At 41.4% G+C, this 18396-nt stretch overlaps 1 protein-coding gene across 3 annotated transcripts in view; it reads left to right on the forward strand.

Annotated features, from left to right (window-relative positions):
- The window catches only part of GRM1 (glutamate metabotropic receptor 1), a 269345-nt gene that overhangs the window by 248682 nt on the left and 2267 nt on the right, over nt 1-18396 (forward strand). The window lies entirely within an intron of this gene.

The raw sequence follows: 18396 nt of genomic DNA on the forward strand, positions 1-18396 counted from the left end.
TAAAAATTAAGCATAATTAAACATTTTATTTTATTTGGAAATTCAAAGAGTTTGGGGGTTATTTTATCCAAAGTCATTCAATCACTACTTTCAGAGTAGCAGCCATGTTAGTCTGTAACCGCAAAAAGAACAGGAGGACTTGTGGCACCGTAGAGACTAACCAATGTATTTGAGCATAAGCTTTCATGAGCTACAGCTCACTTCTAAACTTTCAGATAAACCCATATCACCCTCATGCCTTCTTGTGTCTGATTGTTTAGCTAGTATGATATATAATGCCACCATTTTAAAAGTGAGGTATTCTTGTGGCTTCTAAGATCACATTTTATAGCTTCTTGTGGCAACCATATCGAGTTTGCATTCAAAATGGTGACATAGCAGTAATGGCAGTTTAGAGCATATCTGATGGCCCTTTTAAGACTTCTTTAGTTAAATTTTGAAAAGTCAGAGTATCCTGGAGAATCTTGCAGGTTAGAGATGAAGAAGGCATAGTACATCACCTAGTCCATCTCTCGCCCAATGCAGGACTGTTCCCCATGTTGTCCAAGCAAATGTCTGACTCAATGGTCCTTCACCTTTTCTGTTAGAAGACTGTTACACATGCTAACAGAACTCACTATCAAGAAGTTTTCCTGCTATTAAGTGTGTCACGCTGTCTGGAGTGGCTCATAAACATGAGTGCCTACCTCATGGTAGACTGTCAAAAACAGGGCAGACTCCCCAAACTGGTGGCGTGTTCCATAAATTAGATTTCACCAAGCCAGTAACTAATGTGAACTCCTGGATCACTAAATCAGTCTTATCCTGGAGTCACAGCCAGTCCTCTGAAGCTCTCCAGTTTATCTAGCAACCCAGGCAAGCTGGAGTTAGTGATAAATGGTCACTTACACCAAAAATCACAAAATATTCAGGTTGCTCCCAGTCCCAGGAGAGCACTCACTCACCCCAGATCGGTTGGTACCCTAAATCTTACACCAAAGACAATACCTGTAACCAATCCTGTAATAAACTATTTAAAGGTTTATTAACTAGGAAAAAGCAATGAATAAATAACAGGTTAAAGCAAGCAAACGTATGCCCACAACTGAGTTGCAATCTAAATCCTAATAGTGACAGAGTTGTAGTAATCTGTCAATTCAAAAGGTCTTTCAGGGCAAACCCAGGGATCTCTTGCTTCAGTTTAGAGTCTTTGGCTCTGTGAGAGTTCAAACAGCAAAGAGATCTTTATCTTTTATATTTAGTTTTCCAGTCTACAAGAGGAGCTCCCTTGCACGTAGCATCTCCAAGGTATGATAGGGCCATTTCACCAGTCCTTTGTGCTGCAATGTTCCTTAATTGCCCATTTAATCTTGATAGGCCTCCTGAATGGTGGTGGTGGGGGACAATTCCCAAAGCCTGGCTCACAAGTTCAGAGCAAATATTTTCAAAGTTATAAAGCACAACTTACATAGTTTCTTATAGCAGGGAATACAGGCATTGCAAGTGAGATTAATGTGTCACGTGTCTAAACACTAAATACAGTCTTATAAGACTACTACCTATTTTGAACAAAGCTAACAAACAGGTCAGCTGGTTTGGTTTCCAGCTATGAGTTTGTCAGTTCTTACCTAATGCCTATGGCCTTGGCCAGAGCTGACACTTGGTTTACTAGTGTCACATAGCCAAAACTTTGGCTTTGTTAATTTCATATCATGGCTTTCAATTATATGTTGCTGTACCACACTACATAGTTACTCCTGTCCTTGGTGGTAAAGCCCTTCAGATATCTGAAATCTGTTTCATGCTGCCTGGCCAACCTATGCATATTTAGCTGTCTTAATCTTCCCTTGTATGCCATCCCTTCCAGATTCTGATAATTTTTGTTTCTCTTCTCTGAACACCTTCCAGTTTTCTCCGTATCTTTCTGGTAACATGGTGACCAGAACTGATTTGGTTTTGCACAAGAGCCATAAAAGACCCAGTGGAATCAATGACAAAACTCTTATTATCTTAAATAGTATATGACTGGGTCTACAGGGAGTGACTTTTACTTCCATGCTCCATGGAGTGATGCTTTTGGATATGCAAAGTCCATGAATATTTTTCTAGCCATGTCACCTTGCAAATTCATGGCAGATTTGCTATTCAGTATCAGCACCAAGTCTTTTCCAGACCTTCTTCTCCCACTAATGTTACAGATTATTTTTCCTCAGCTGTGTTATTTTGCATTTTTCCAAACTGAACCTCACTTAGTTATTTTCTGTCCATATTTCTAAGCTCTCTAAGTTCCTTTACATTATCTCCCAGTCTTAACGGTTGTTCTCTGCTTTTCCAGTTTTAATATCAGTGGATTTCATTAACATGCTGCTTAGTCTCTTTTCTAAACTATTAATGTAGATATTAAATATGAACTGAATAGCCCTAACTCTGCTCCCCATGGTAGCCCACAACTTAATACATTGCTATAGTTTATGGCCTTTCAGTCAGTTTTCAGTCTGTGTGATGATGTTCCTAACCAAGCCAATTTGAATTAATTTTTAAATTCAGGTTTTATAAGCAACAGCACCACACACTTCTACTAAAATTTAGACTTGTGGAGCCAAATTTTCATCTGGTGCAAATTGACCATTTCATTTATGTGAATCGACCTATGTTGATTCACATCACTTCAAGATCTGGCCCATTATGACTACTGCATTCCCTTCATCTACTAACTTTGCAGTCCTGTCAACAACAACTTCTTTGTCTAGCAAGAGTTATTTTTTCTAAATTTACTCTATTTATTGCTCATTGCTCAATAATCCCCTAGGTAGGACCTGTTCTTTCTCTGCACTACAGTTCAGAACTTGGTTGTATTAATCAGAAATCTGGTCAAAAGAAGAAAACAATCAGATTCACAACAAATATTTTCACAAATGAAAGCATTGACTTACTTTCACTTTGATTCACTAGTCTTCATTTTCTTGAGTATTTGGAGGATTTGCCTTGTATTCAGGAAAAATATTCACAATTCTGAACTTTTCATTAATTTTTAGCACAAATGATTTCTCAGAAATGCATAAGTCATTGTTCATTATTCTTCTTTAATATTTGCCATCCATCTTGGGAGCTGAAACAATGCCCTGTGATTTAAGTGTCACTCACACAATCTAAATAACATATAGTCAAAGCCAGCAGTTCACAAACAACCCGTAAAGTCTGGACGTTCTTTAGTGAACCTTCCCAAATAACCAACACAATTGTAGGGCAAGGGTGTATTCATTCTTAACTGGACAGATAGTTGAAAAGAGGAAGTAGCCTCTCCTTCTTAGCTATTAACTAATGAATCCTCCCAGCACCATTGCTAGTAGTTAAGGTCTTGTCTGCACATAACTTGGGCCACTTTAACTATACCTTACACTTAAAGCAGAACAACCCCCCAGGGTGAGTGCACTTACACTGGTATAAAAGTGCTTATACTGATACAACTTATTACTATATGGGAAGGGGAATAAGTTTCACCAATATAAGCACATTTACACCCATGTCCACATCAGGAGCTGTATCGGTATAACTAATTCGGTAGAAAACACAAACAAACAACCCACGTCCCTAACCAACACAGTGATACCCGGTACAAAATTTGTGTATAGACCAGGGTTAAGCCGTATAATGTTGCTTGACAGACTGGATAAGTAGTGCAGAGAGGTTGGAAGACTTGCCCAAGTGAGTCAATGTCAGAGCAGGGATTAGAATGCAGTGATTCTTGGCTTGTGTTCCCACAAGACCACTAGACCAAGTCTCTCCCTAAACCGTACCTAGTCAGCCAGGGTCTGAGTGTGAACACTTTGTATATACCTACTTTTTAATCAAATAGTTTCAAAGGTATATTTAAAATAGCCCTCTAATTTACATTGAACATTAAATCTCCCATGTGCATGGAAAGCAATTTGTTTTGTGCTACAAAAAAGAAAAGGAAAGGTTAGTTTAATTTACTAAACTTCCAGAAATGCCAGTGGGAGGTTAAAATCTGCTCTAATTATACAGCAGCACAGAGAGGACTGGAGTCAGACAGCGAGAACTATTGTGACAGTCTCTTGTTACTGAGCTAGAAATTGCATTGTAAATGGACTAAAACCCAAAAAGTCTGCGATTTCCTTCTCTGGGTGATAATCAGGTACGCTAAACAGACAAAGACCTGAACATGTGCTATAATGAGATTTTGACAGCATGTATCTACCTCACTATTGGGAAAACCTCTTTATCAGGTTGAGAGAAAGAGATGAGCCCGTAGTGGGCATGCCTCAAATATCAGTCTTGCAGAGAAAAGCTACCAGATGTGGCCCATTAGGTTAAGGGACTCGGGTTTAATTAGGCCAGAGTCAATGTTGCCAAACTGGGATCAGAGGCTTGGAGATGAGACTAATGTTTTTTCCTTTATCCCTTATCCCCTTTGATGCCACAGATACTTTACTGTAGAGATTATCTTGATGGAAGGAGCATTGTGAATGAGTCATTGTCCTGACATAAAGGAAAGCAGAGTATGTTCTCCTAGCCTTCCTAGGATGGGAAAGACAACTTCACTAAGAAGAGAAAAGAAAAGGAGTACTAGTGGCACCTTAGAGACTAACCAATTTATCCGATGAAGTGAGCTGTAGCTCACGAAAGCTTATGCTCAAATAAATTGGTTAGTCTCCAAGGTGCCACTAGTACTCCTTTTCTTTTTACGAATACAGACGAACACGGCTGCTACTCTGAAAACTAAGAAGAGACTTCAGTTGCTATATAAATTGCTTCTCTAGGGACTGAAAGGGCTGGTAACCTGTACATGAGAGGTGTGGTGGTAACCCACGTACAAAGATATCGCTTCGGCGCTCTCCTAGAATAACATCCCTCCCTCACAGCAGGGTTAGCTCTGTAGTGTAAATGGTCAAATGGCTCCAGCTCTGCCACTAAGGGGTTCTTTGCTTGATGACTGAGCAGTAGCTGACATTCTCCTTCTGAAATGCAGATAAGACTGTGAATCAAAAATACAGGTTTGAACTGTCTCAGTACCTTGGATTTTGGTTTGGGCTTATCATTTTTTGATGGATTTGATAGCCATGTTGCAAGCTGCATAAAAATAATTCAGGATTTATAAATTCGTAGAGTTTAAGGCCAGAAGGGACCCTTAGATCATCTAGTCTTATTTGTATATCACAGGACATTACATTTCACCTAGTTGGCCTTATATTGAGACCAAAACTTTTGTTTAGCTAAAGCATATGTTCCAGAAAGGCATCCAGTCTTGAAATGAAAACAAAAGATTGAGAATTCACTGCTTCCCTTGCTAGCTTGTTCACATGGCAAATCACACTCACTGTTAAAAATGTGTGCTTTACTTCTAATTTCAATTTGTTTGGCTACCGATTCCAGCCATTGATTCTTGTTCTGCCTTCTCTGCAAGATTAATGAGCTCTTCAGCATAGTTATGAAATTGCCTGTGTACTAGTAATAAATCAAACCTGTCTAATAATACCAGGCCTAGGCCAAATCTACTATATCCCCCATCTCAGCATGATTAGGTACTCCCCTTCTCCCCTGGGTGTTTGAAGAGGCTAGCAAATCAGGCTTTGGCATATTGCGGGGAGAAGCAGAGTGAATTCCAAAGCTAAGGATTCAGAAAATGCTTGTATCACCTTCTCTTAAACATAGAGGGCTCAAGCCCAGCTTTCTTTATTGATTACATCTATAACAATATCAGACAAATAAAGAGGCAGTCACCCACCTGACAAACCATTTATCTATATATCTAGCTCTGTGGTTCCCATCACTGTAACATCTGAGCATCTCAGAAACATTCATGAATTTATCTTTACAAATTTAGGGAATTACTATGCATTTAATAATCAAAGCAAGAAGAAATTTTGGTGACTTGTCCCAACATCATACACGGAGTATGCAGAAAAGCTGGGATTTAGGGCTTATAAATTAAAACTATCACTTTGAATTCTCTGTGGAAAGATATTGGCAGCCAGTGCAGCTTATGGAGTCCAGGTTACTTAGCAGAGGAACACATGGAGAACACACACAAAGAAAAATCCTGGGGTTTATTCCTAGAATACACAAATTGCCCAAGATGTATTTGTTGTGGAAAAGAAGGAGAAAATGCAGCTCACTCAAAACATGTCCCCAGCAGTAAAGCACAAATAAGCTCATCTTAGTTGTGTCAACAGGACATGCATGAAATTGCCTGAACATTCGGCATAGAGACAGTGTTAGCTGCAGGGATTTAGAGAAATGGTATTCAGAAGATATATTGTACTGGGTAGACATTGCCTTAAACTTGTAGCTCCTGGATGATTCAAAGGGCTTTATGTCATCAAAAACTTGCAAAGCACTGAGCTCAACCTAATGACAGGCTCTTAGAAGGGTTGTTAGAAAACCTGCAGTTAACAAATAATAAATAGATTTGATTAATTTTCTTGTCACCAAACCTATCACAAACAGCAACTGTGCAAGGAAAATAACAGTTCCATTTTGAGGCAAAACTCATTATCATGCGCTTGGGGAGGGGAAAAATGGGCTGTATATTAACCAAGTACAGTCGGGCAGTGATCTCATCATCAGCTGTTGAGCTTTACGAATGGGAACAGACACCAGATTTACTACAGAACTGTGGTATGTTCAGCTGTCTGCGTTAATTGATTTGTGCTCAGCCATTTGTGCCTACTCTTAGGCCAAATTAGAAGATTAAAGTACAGCGTTCTCTCTACTGGCCTGCTTTGGGGAAAAACCCAGTGTCCCAAACTTTTTCCTCTTTCTGGCAAAAGTTGGGGAGGGCAGGAAGAAAAGACCCTCCACTCGCCTTCTGAACACATGGGGTCAGAGAACAGAGCAGTAAATCCTCCTCCTAGCCACAAGGGAGTGTCACCGTAAGACTCTTGAACTCAGTTCTCATATGTGGTCATTAGGTAATTACTGTGCAGCATTAAAACTGTGACCCTTAAAGTGACACACCATATGGGAGAGGACCCTTACTTAGTATTTGACAGAGCCTACTTACCGTTTATCACTAGAGTTCATTTTCTTAAAGGCTGAAGTTTATATCACCTCTTCTGGATAGTCCGTGTGAAGTCTAAAACCACAATGGTCGTAGTACATTGTTTTGTCAAAAATAGACAGAAAATCAGAAAAACCAAAATAATTATATGCATGAAATTTATATTCTTACCCTCAACAAAAGCTAGTAAATATAGGCCCCATTAATGTTGTTTCAGGAACATAATAAAGACTTGCATTCTTATTGCACTGATTCCTGTCTGGTCCAGTTTGACTCTTCCTCACCTTTGACCCTTCTTTGTAGGCGGCATGTCAAAAACAAAGCCTGTTTTCAGCTGTCTTGTGTGAATGAAATGTTCAGTTATACTTTTCAGATTATTTTGATCTCCACCTGCATACTGTCACCATTCCCGCAAATGTAGGCTCCAAAGTAGGATCTCTGGAACAATGTGGATAGTGGGGGTGCTGAGAGTCATTGAACCAAACTGTAAACCCTGTATATGATGGAAACACTTCAAGCACCCCTAGTTCCAGCACCTATGCTCCAAAGAGGAGATAACAGCTAGACAGGTAACACTGAGACATCTAGGCAGAATTATGTGCAGTCCTGGGGAGGAGCTGGTGGCTGTGGTACATGTAGTTAGCAACGACATAGGGAAAGGTATTAGAGACCAAACTGGAGGCCAAATTGAGGCTGCTAGGTAAGAGATTAAAGTCCAGGACCACCAGGGTGGCATTCTCTGAAATGCTTCCAGTTCCGTATGCAGAGCCAGTTAGACAGGCAGAACTGCAGTGTCTCGATGCGTGGATGAGCTGTTGGTGTAGGGCAGAGGCAACGTGGGGGTTCACATACCCCCTCCCAGATTTTCTGCTTGGACTGAGCAGGGTCACATGGACTGAGCATGCTCAGTAATGCTGCTGAAGCCAGCTTTCCTCACTCTGTACACACACACCCCACTATCCACAGGCACAGGTTGTCTCTCTTGTAGGAGGTGGGGTTTTCGGTTTAGTAGGAACTGGTGAACCTTTGGGAAAGGAGGAGCTTATATAGGAAGGATGGACTTCACTTAAACCAAAATGGAACCAGATTGCTGGCATGTAAAATTAAAATGGTCATAGAGAAGTTTTTAAACTCAGGGCTGGGGGAAAGCCGACAGGGTGTGGAGGAGCACACGGTTCAGACAGAGACATCCCGTAGGTGAGGATCTGTTAACAAGGATTCTCTATATCATAGTAAAGAGGAAAGGATAGAAATTGATAAAGTACAGGTAGGAGCTGAAGAGAAACTGTCAAATGAAAAAGAGTCCCATTCTATTACATCACATGAAGGCAGACAACTAAATATTGACAAATTTTATAAGTATTTGTATACAAATGCAAGAAGTCTAAATACTAAGCCGAGCTGTAACCAAGGCAGGGGCAAGCAGGGCAGCTTCCTGGGGCACAAAGCCATGGAGGTGGAAAAAAGAGGCAGTGTGGGGAGGCATGTAGGGTCACTCCCGCTGCCCCAAGATTTCTGCCTGCCATTTAGCACAGAGGTTTTCAAACTGTGGGGGTGGGCGAATGCCCCACAGTTTAAAAACCATCACTGGCAGATGAGAAGCTGGTGGGAATCACGCGGTCCGCTTGTGCCAGGGCGCTCACTCACTGGCTGCCTGGCAGCCCTTCCTGCCCTGTTCCCCGAGCTGACCCGCCTCTGCACTGCCGGGTGCTGCCCAGGCAGGGAGGGTGGCACCGCTCCGAGCTGCACCCCAGCTTACCCTTTCCTATCCCCCGAAGGAGCCTGGCACTGACCAGTGGCACCCCCTGGAGCAGCCCCTGCCCACGGAGACTGGCTGCTATGAGATGCTCCCCGAGGCAAGCATCTCATGGCAGCCAGGCTCTGTGGATGGGGCCAACTCAAGGGGGTTCACCAGCTGGCGCCAAGCTCCTTTGTGGGAGAGGCAAGGGTGTGTCAGAGGTGCAGCTCAGAGCTGTGCCGAGTGCCTGGCCGTGCAGAGGCAGTCTGGCTTGGGGAGCTGGGTCGGGAGGGCTGCCAGCCAGCTCCCCAGCTCCCACAGCACAGAAAGCCAGGTACACCCCACAGCTTGAAAACTTCTGTGCTAAATGGAAGGCAGAAATCTGGGGGTGGGGATGTGACCCCACATGCCCTTCCCCCCATGTCATTGCTAGGGGGAGCAAATATGCTTGCTTGCGCCAGGTGCTAAAATAACTAGTTACAGCTCTGATACTTAGATGGGTGAACTTGAGTGCCCAGTATTAAATGAGGATGTTGAGATAATAGGCAACAGGGAAACTTGTTGGAATGATAATAATTAATGGGACACGGTAATGTCAGGGGACAAAATATATAGGAATTACAGAGTAGGTAGTGAGGATGGGGCAGTGGCACCATATGTGAAAGAAAACAGTGGCAAATGTAGTAAAAATTTGAAATGAATCAAACAGTACCATAGAATCTCTATGGATAGAAATTCCATGCTTGAATAATAAGACTATACTATTAACAACCTAACCAGGATGGTGGTGGTGATGATTGTGACATGGTCAGGGAGATTAGAGAGGCTGTAAAAATAGAAAACTCAATAATAATAAGGAATTTCAACTATGTCCATATTGACTGGGTACATGTCATCTCAGGATGGGATGCAGAGATAAAATTTCTAGACACCATTAATGACTGGTTCTTGGAGCAGCTAAGCCTGGAACCAACAAGGGAAGAGGCAGTTCTTGATGTAGTCCTCAGTGGCGCACAGGATCTGGTCCAAGCAGAACCACTCAGTAATAGTAATGATAATGTAAATTTAACATCCTGGAGTGGGGGGAGGGAATACCAGAGAAGCCCACCACAGTAGTATTTAACTTCAAAAGGGGAAGTACAGAAAAATGAGGAAGCTAATTAAGTGGAAATTAAAAGGAACAGTCACAAGAGAAATGTCTGCCAGCTGCATGGAAACTTTTTAAAAACATCATAATAGAGGCTCAAATTAAATGTATGCCCCAAATAAAAAAAAAAAAGCAAGAGGATCAAGAAAATGCCACCATGGCTAAACAACAGAGTAAAAGAGGTGGTTAGAGGCAAAAAGGCATCTTATCATAGAATATCAGGGTTGGAAGGGACCTCAGGAGGTCATCTAGTCTAACCCCCTGCTCAAAGCAGGACCAATCCCCAATTTTTGCCCCAGATCCCGAAATGGCCCCGTCAAGGATTGAACTCACAAGCCTGGGTTTAGCAGGCCAATGCTCAAACCACTGAGCTATTCCCCCCACCCCACCCCACCCCAAAATTCGAAGTCAAATCCTACTGAAGAAAATAGAAAGGAGCATAAACTCTGGCATGTCAAGTGTAAAAATGTAAGTAGATGGAACAAAAATAATTTGAAGAGCAACTACCAAAAGACACAAAATCTAACAGCCACGTTTTTTTAAATACATCTGAAGCAGGAAGCCTACCAAGCAATCAATGGGGCCACTGGGCAATCAGGGAGCTAAAGGAGCACTCAAGGAAGATGAGGCCATTGCAGAGAAGCTAAATGAATTCTTTGCATCAGTTTTCACTGCAGAGAATGTGAGGGAGATTCCTACACCAGAGCCATTTTTTTTAGGTGAGAAATCGGAGGGACTGTCCCAGATTGAGGTGTTGATAGAAGAAGTTTTTGAACAAATTGATACATTAAATTAAGAAGTCACCAGCACCAGATGGTATAAATCCAAGAGTTCTGAAGGAACTCAAATATGAAATTGCAGAACTACTAACTGTGATATGAAGAAAATGAGTACTTGTGGCACTTTTGTTAGTCTCTAAGGTGCTACAAGTACTCCTTTTCTTTTTACAGATACAGACTGACACAACTGTTACTCTGATAACTGTGGTATGTAACCTATCACTTAAAATAGGCCTCTATACCAAATGACTGGAGGAAGATAGCTAATGTAACACCAATTTTTTAAAAAGGCTCCGGAGGTGATCCTGGCAATTACAGGCTGGTAAGCCTAACTTCAGTACCAGGCAAATTGGTTGAAACTACCATAAAGAACAGAATTATCAAAGACACATAGATAAACATGATATGTGGGGAAACATCAACACAGTTTTGTAAAGGAAAATCACGCCTCACTGATCTATTAGAATTCTTTGAGGGGGTCATATGGAAAAGAGTGATCCAGTGGATATAGTGTAGCTGGATGGTCAGAAAGCCTTTGACAAGTTCCCTCACCAAGGTTCTTAAGAAAAGTAGGTAGTCATGGGCTAAGAGGGAAGATCCTCTCATGGATCAGTAACTGGTTAAAAGACAGGAAACAAAGGGTAAGAATAAATGGTCAGTTTTCATAAAAAAGAAGTTAATAGCAGGATTCTATGGGAATCTGTACAGGGACCAGGGTTATTCAACATATTTATAAAGGATCTGGAAAAAAGGGTAAACAACGAGGTGGCAATGTTTGCAGACAATATACAAAATTAATCAAGATAGTTAAGTCCAAAGCAGTTTGCAAAGAGTTACAAAGGGATCTCACACAACTGGGTGATTGGCCAATAAAATGGCAGATGAAATTCAATATTGATAAACACAAAGTAGTGCACATGGGAAAACATAATCCCAACGATACATTAAAAATGATGGTATCTAAACTAGCTGTTAACAGATCCCTGAAAACAGCTGCCCAATGCTCAGCAGCAGTGAAAAAAGCTAACATAATGTTAGGTTTCAGAGTAACAGCCGTGTTAGTCTGCATTCGCAAAAAGAAAAGGAGTACTTGTGGCACCTTAGAGACTAACCAATTTATTAACATAATGTTAGGAATCATTAGGAAAGGAATAGCTAAGAAGACAGAAGATACCATAATTCCACTATATAAATCCATGGCACACAGATACCTTGAATACTGTATGCAGTTCTGGAGGCCCCATCTCAAAAAAGATGTATTAGAATTGGAAAAGGCTCAGAAAAGGGCAACAAAAATGATGAGGGTTATGGAACAGCTTCCGTATGACCAGAGATTAAAAAGACAGGGACTGTTCAGCTTGGAAAAGAGACAATTAAGGGCGGATAAGATAGTGGTCTATAAAATCATGAATGGTGCAAAGTAAATGAATAAGGAAGTGTTTATTTTCTCCTTCATATAACACAAGAACCAGGGATCACCCTATGAAACTAACAGGCAGCAGGTTTAAAACAAAGACAAGGAAATACTTCTTTACATAACGTGCAGTCAACCTGTGGAACTTGTTGCCAGAGGATGTTATGAAGGCTGAAAGTATAACTGGGTTAAAAAAAGAATTAGATAAGTTCCTGGAGGATAGGACCATCAGTGGCTATTAGCCAGGATGGTCAGGGATTCAACCCAGAGGTGTCCCTAAACCTCTGACTGCCAGATGCTGGGACTGGATGACAGGGGATGGATCACTGGATAATTGAACTTTTCTGTTCATTCCCTCTGAAACATCTGGCATTGACCACTATGAGATGACAGGATACTAGGCTAGATGGGACCATTGGTCTGACCCAGTATGGCCGTTCTTATGTTCTTAATGATCTTTTATGAAATGGCCTTTGTGTATTGCAAATTAATTCAGGATAAGTACTTGTTGCTTTGAATGAATAGTTTAGGTTCCTCTTTTTCCTGTACTATTTTATATTTTATAGTTCGCTTTAATGTGTGTGTAGTCAGTAGATTTCTCCCAGCCCCACCTTCACTTCTGAATTCCAAATAACCATGTTCAAGGTGCCTGATCTTAGTTCTAGAATAACAACTGCTCTGCTGCATGTTAAATGTTTTGGCAGGATCCAGTAACCTGAATCCAATTCCCTGATTGCCTTTCTTCTGAAAGTGACAAAGCTCACATATTTATATGTTTCCCTGGATTATTACTTCTGTATCAAATATGAATAAACAGATTAACAGTAAATTGACATGAGGGAAGATAATAAATAGAAAAAAGGAGTAAGGGGATGGAGAAATTGAGCAAAGTAGTAAAGTGGAAGATGAGAGTGAGAGGATGGGCCCCTCTCAAGGCTACTAAAATTCTAAAGCTAGTTCAGACATAATTAACATAACCATCAGAGAGAGCGAAATCCTGTACCCATTGAAGTAAATGGGACACCTCCCATAGACTTCAGTAGAAGCAGGATTTCACCCAGATAGAGTAAACTGAAGTGAGTGAACGAGTAGTTATTACATGGTTTGGTGGTGGAGTTGCAAGTTAGTTTGATTATCATATGGTTGTTAGTTTGGGGTTTTTTAGTATGTGTTGGAGGCATAGCGGGGGGCAGAAGCAGGAGTTTTAGTGAAGATCTGGATTTGAGGAGAGCAGGCAAAAATGTGGTAGGGAGGGAAATGAATGGAGTGGGAGGAAGAGGTAGATGAAGATGTAGCTAGGGAGTTCCTGGCAGTGTCAATTTTTGCCTGTCATGTAATATTCAAGATCTTGGGCACAGAATGAAGTAAAAGGCTAAAGGGATGGTTTGAAGAGTGAATCAAAGATGGGAAGAGACACACCAGGGGTTAGGCATGAGGGAGTAGATGATGATAATGAAGTCTACTTAGCATGAGAGAGAGCAGAGTTGAGAAATGAGAACATGAACAGGGCTGGAGGAAATCTGCATGAGAATGAGAGAGAGCAGCAAAATCAATGGAATTACTCATGCTTAAAGTTAGGTATGTGTTTGAGTGATTTGCTGGATTGAGGTTTAAAGTACATTGCTGTTAGATGTTATTTTCACCTAATGTTCCCTCTTCTGTGCCCAAGATTTTGTACTTGGACTTTCAGAAAGCCTTTGACTAGGTCTCTTACCACAGGCTCTTAAGTAATCAGTCATGGAATAAACAGGAAATTCCTCTCAGATTCCTCTTACAAGATAGGAAACTAGAGTGGGAACAAATGGTCTGTTTTCACAGTGGAGGGAGGTAAGTAGTGGGGCCCCCAAAGATGTGTACTGGCACCAGTGCTGTTCAACACATTAGTAAAAGGTCTGGAAAAAAGGGTGAACAGCGAGGTGTCAAAATTTGCAGATGATACAAAATTACTTAAAATAGTTAAGCCCAAAGCTAACTATGCAGAATTACAAAGGGATCTCACAAAACTGGGTAACTGGCCAACAAAATGGTAGATGGAAGTCAGTGTTGATAAATGTGAAGTCATGTACAGTGGAGAACAACGCCAACTATACATACAAAAGGATGGGCTCTAGATTAGCTGTGACCACTCAAGGAAGATCTTGGAGACATTGTGGATAGTTCTCTGAAAACATCTGCTTAATGTGCTAAAAAGCTAACCCAATGTTAGGAACCATTAGGAAAGGGGTAGAAAATAAGGTAGAAAATATCATAATGCCACTATATAATGTGAATAAGGAAGTCTTGTTTACTCCTTCACATAACACAAGAACCAATGGTCACCCAATGAAATTATTCGGCAGCAGGCTTAAAACAAACTTAAGGAAGTACTTCTCCACACAACAGTCAGTCAATCTTTGGTACTTGTTGCCAGGGAATGTTGTGAAACCCAAAAGTATAACTAGGTTCAGAAAAGAATTAGATAAGTTCATGGAGGATTGGTCCATCAGTGGTTATTAGCCAAGATGGTCATGGAAACAGCCCCATGCTCTGGGTGTCCATAAATCTCTGACAGCTAGAAGCTAGGGCTGGATGACAGAGGATGGATCATTTGATAACTGCCCTGTTTTGTCCACTCCCTCTGAAGCATCTGGCCCCAGTCACTGTCAAAAGACTGGATAGTGACTAGTTGGACTATTGCTCGACCCAGTATGGCTATTCTTATGTTCTTTATATGTTCTCCCCCAGCATAATTTTGCTATCCCCTTGTTCTCATGTTCACTGTGATTTTTTTCTCTTTATAATACACATCTTATTATTACAAATGCCACATTTAATTCCCAGAACAGCCCTATCACGAGGGAGCATCATACTCCATCAGTTTTACATGTATTCTATTTACACAAATTGTTCTCTTAACTTGGATGCTGTGTCTCAAAAATAGTCATCCTTATGGTCACTCAGAAATTCTTTTTGCAGTGTTCCTTAGAGTATCATGAACAATGCAATGTCAACATATTGTAGAGAATTGCATCAAACTCAACAGCAGACCAAATGTTTTCTGTGGGAAGTGTTTTTATAAAACTTTGTATATTAAAATGTACTTCTGTGGATATAAAATCATCTTCCTCTAACATTTTTAGTTATTTGACTTGCTTATGTTTACAGCATTTTAAAAACAAAAGATCACACAGCTCGGAAAAACTTTGTCAGTGTGGCTCTGGTGGAGCTGTGCTGACAGGGACAGCCACATGGGTTCAGGAAGAAGTACAGAGGTACAGAGCTTCCATGTGGATTGCCTTGGACCTCTAGTGAAATCACAGAGTTTGGACCACTGCTTATTCCACTAGGGAGCAAACCCCTCCTCCTGAGATAAGAACTCAAAAGTAGTGCTGTGTGGGGAATCTTAGTTTTTCTCCTCCCCTGGGCTTCCGTGCAGAAGTGGTTGATCTATCTGCAGTAACTATTTCTATTGGTTTTGTCAGCAGTGAGAATATTTGTGCTTGGTTCTGTTGATCCCCATTCTGTAATGTGTGCTATAGATGCTGAGGTACTGTTCCCTTTCAGGCACTACTTCCAGGGATGGCAGAGGAAGATAGGAAAGCACAGTTCTTTGGTTCACTGCATTTTGGTTCCTCTTCTGAGGATAAGAACACAGGACAGGTCCTCAAGCTTTCACTCTCACCAAAAGCCCCATTTAGAATGCTTTGACAGAGTTCTGCCTGAGCAAGGACTTGGCATATTTGGCCCAGGATGATTATATAGCTGTGTGACCGGGTTCCAGTGGGGGCCAGCTGTGGTCCCTAGGGTAAACTGCAAAGAATGGGGCAGACAATCCCCATAAAGCTGGTGGATATTCCACTGCTTAGATTTACCAAGCCTGCATAAAACAGGTTCTTTATTACCTCACTGGTTACTCAGAAGTCCAAACAACACATTTCCCTTAAAGTGATCCAGCCTCAGGCCTCCATCCAGGTACCCATGTCAAATATGATGAAGATTCCTGAAAATCTTATTTCATCATATAAAAGAAAAGGTTCTACCAATCTCAAAGGATCAGACACATTACCTCCCAGGTTAATGAATGTTTCAGATCTTACCCAAATACACACTACAGCCAATTCTTATTAACTAAACTAAAATGTATTACAAAACAAAAGAGAGAGAGAATGGTTAAAAGATCAATATACATACAGACATGAGTTCAATTAATTGAGGTTCAGATTCATAGCAGAGATGGTGAGCTCTGTAGTGGTGGAGTTCTTTCAGAAATAGTTCTTAGGTTATAGTCCAAAGTCATTGCAGGGTATTCCAGCTTAGGACTGGGATCTCAGTCCTTTTGCCTAAGCTTCCCCTGTATGAAGCCTCAAGCAGATCTGAGATGACAGAATCAGAACCCAAGGATCTTTTACACAATTTCATGTCCTCTTTGACAAGTTGGGAGTTCCTCCGGGAACAAAAGGTAATTAGGATGACTTTGAAGGAGGTCCATCACCATAGAATTATATATAATTAATATTAAGGGGAGGGATAGCTCAATGGTTTGAGCATTGGCTTGCTAAACCCAGGGTTGTGAGTTCAACCCTTGAGGGGGGCATTTAGGGATATGGGACAAAAATTGGGGATTGGTCCTGCTTTGAGCAGCAGGTTGGACTAGATGATCTCCTGAGGTCCCTTCCAACCCTGATATTATTAGTGGGGAGGGGGAGGGATAGCTCAGTGGTTTGAGCATTGGCCTGCTAAACCCAGGGTTGTGAGTTCAATCCTTGAGGGGGCCATTTAGGGATCTGGGGCAAAAATTGGGGATTGGTCCTGCTTCAAGCAGGGGGTTGGACTAGATGACCTCCTGAGGTCCCTTCCAACCCTAACCTTCTATGAATCTATGAAACATAAGGCAATTTGCTTATTCCTCCACTGTTCACAGTACATTTCAAAGACAAATGAATACCGAGATAACCCATGTTTACAATTCATTTAAATGCTAGGATGTTCTTTTGATATCTGAACTGTCAGAATATAGCATAGACAGGGACTGTTGATTGACCCTACTCATACATATGTAAATATACAACCATTATCCCTCCACATGTCTTTGGAAGGTTATTTATTTTGCAGGATGTTTAACCCTTTCTGGCCATGCATCATAAGCTGCTAGTTCCTGCACAAAACAACCATTTAAAATGCTAGCACTTTCTTCCCTGCTTGAAAATCATCAGTGGGTTGAGTTAAATCCACTCTGCACTGAAAATACGGGGGCTTGCTCTGCAGTGACAAACAAATCAACAAACTGTGAACAGCTTTCTACAGTTTTTTATTTTTGCCTTTTGTCACACTGTCTGGAATGGTTCATGACAGTGAGTGCCTACCTCAGGGCAGACTGTCAAAAACAGGGTAGACACCCCAAACGCTGGTGTGTTCTATAATTGGATTTTACCAACCCAGTACCAAATGTGAACTAGATTACTAAATCAGTCCTACCATGAAGTCACAGCCAGTCCCTTTGGGCTCTCCAGTCTATCTTGCCACTCAGGCAAGCTGGACTTAGTAATAAATGGTCACTTACACCAAAAATCACAAATTACTCAGGTTGCTCCCAGTCCCAAAAGACCAGTCATTTGCCCCAGATCAATTTGTTCCATAGATCTCACACCACAAATGACAGTGGTAGTAAACTAACTCGGAATTTATTGACTAGGAAAAGGAAATCAGACAGTTATTTACAGGTTAAAGCAGGCAACATATATAGACAAATGAGTTCAGTCTAAGACAGTGGTCGGCAACTTGTGGCCCGCAATTAGATTACCCTGGAATGGTGAACCACGGCCACTGGGAGCTGTGGGGAGCCACACCTGCGGATGGTCAACTTCAGCAAAATGAATCGTGGCCCGCAATCAGATTACCCTGATGGGCCGTAGGTTGCCCACCATTGGTCTAGGGTTCCAAAAAAGGAACGAGATGTAGTGATCTGTCAGCATTGAATGCCTTTTCAGGGCTTACCCCAGGTCAATCCTGGGGATCTCTGCTTTTCTGTTTCTTCATTCCAGCCCTTGTCAGAGTCCAAACAGCAAAGAGATGAAAAATCTTCCTGTTAGCTATTTTTATTTCCCTTTTCTGGCATTCAAATCAATGGGAGGAGGCCTGCTGCATATACTTCTCCATGGCTGGATGGGGCAATTAACAAAGCTTTTGTCCTATGAGTTCACAAATCATAAAAGTGGAGCAGAGTGTTGGATTTACCTCTAGGAAGGCCCTCCGATACTTTAATATCTGGGACTTTTAATGTATGTATAAATTTGGGAGGGGGAAAGGGAGAGAGGGTTGGCTAACGGGACAGGAAGAGTT

Source organism: Lepidochelys olivacea (genome assembly GCF_965140295.1).
Source record: "Lepidochelys olivacea isolate rLepOli2 genome assembly, chromosome: 3".
Taxonomy (NCBI): Eukaryota; Metazoa; Chordata; order Testudines; family Cheloniidae; genus Lepidochelys; species Lepidochelys olivacea.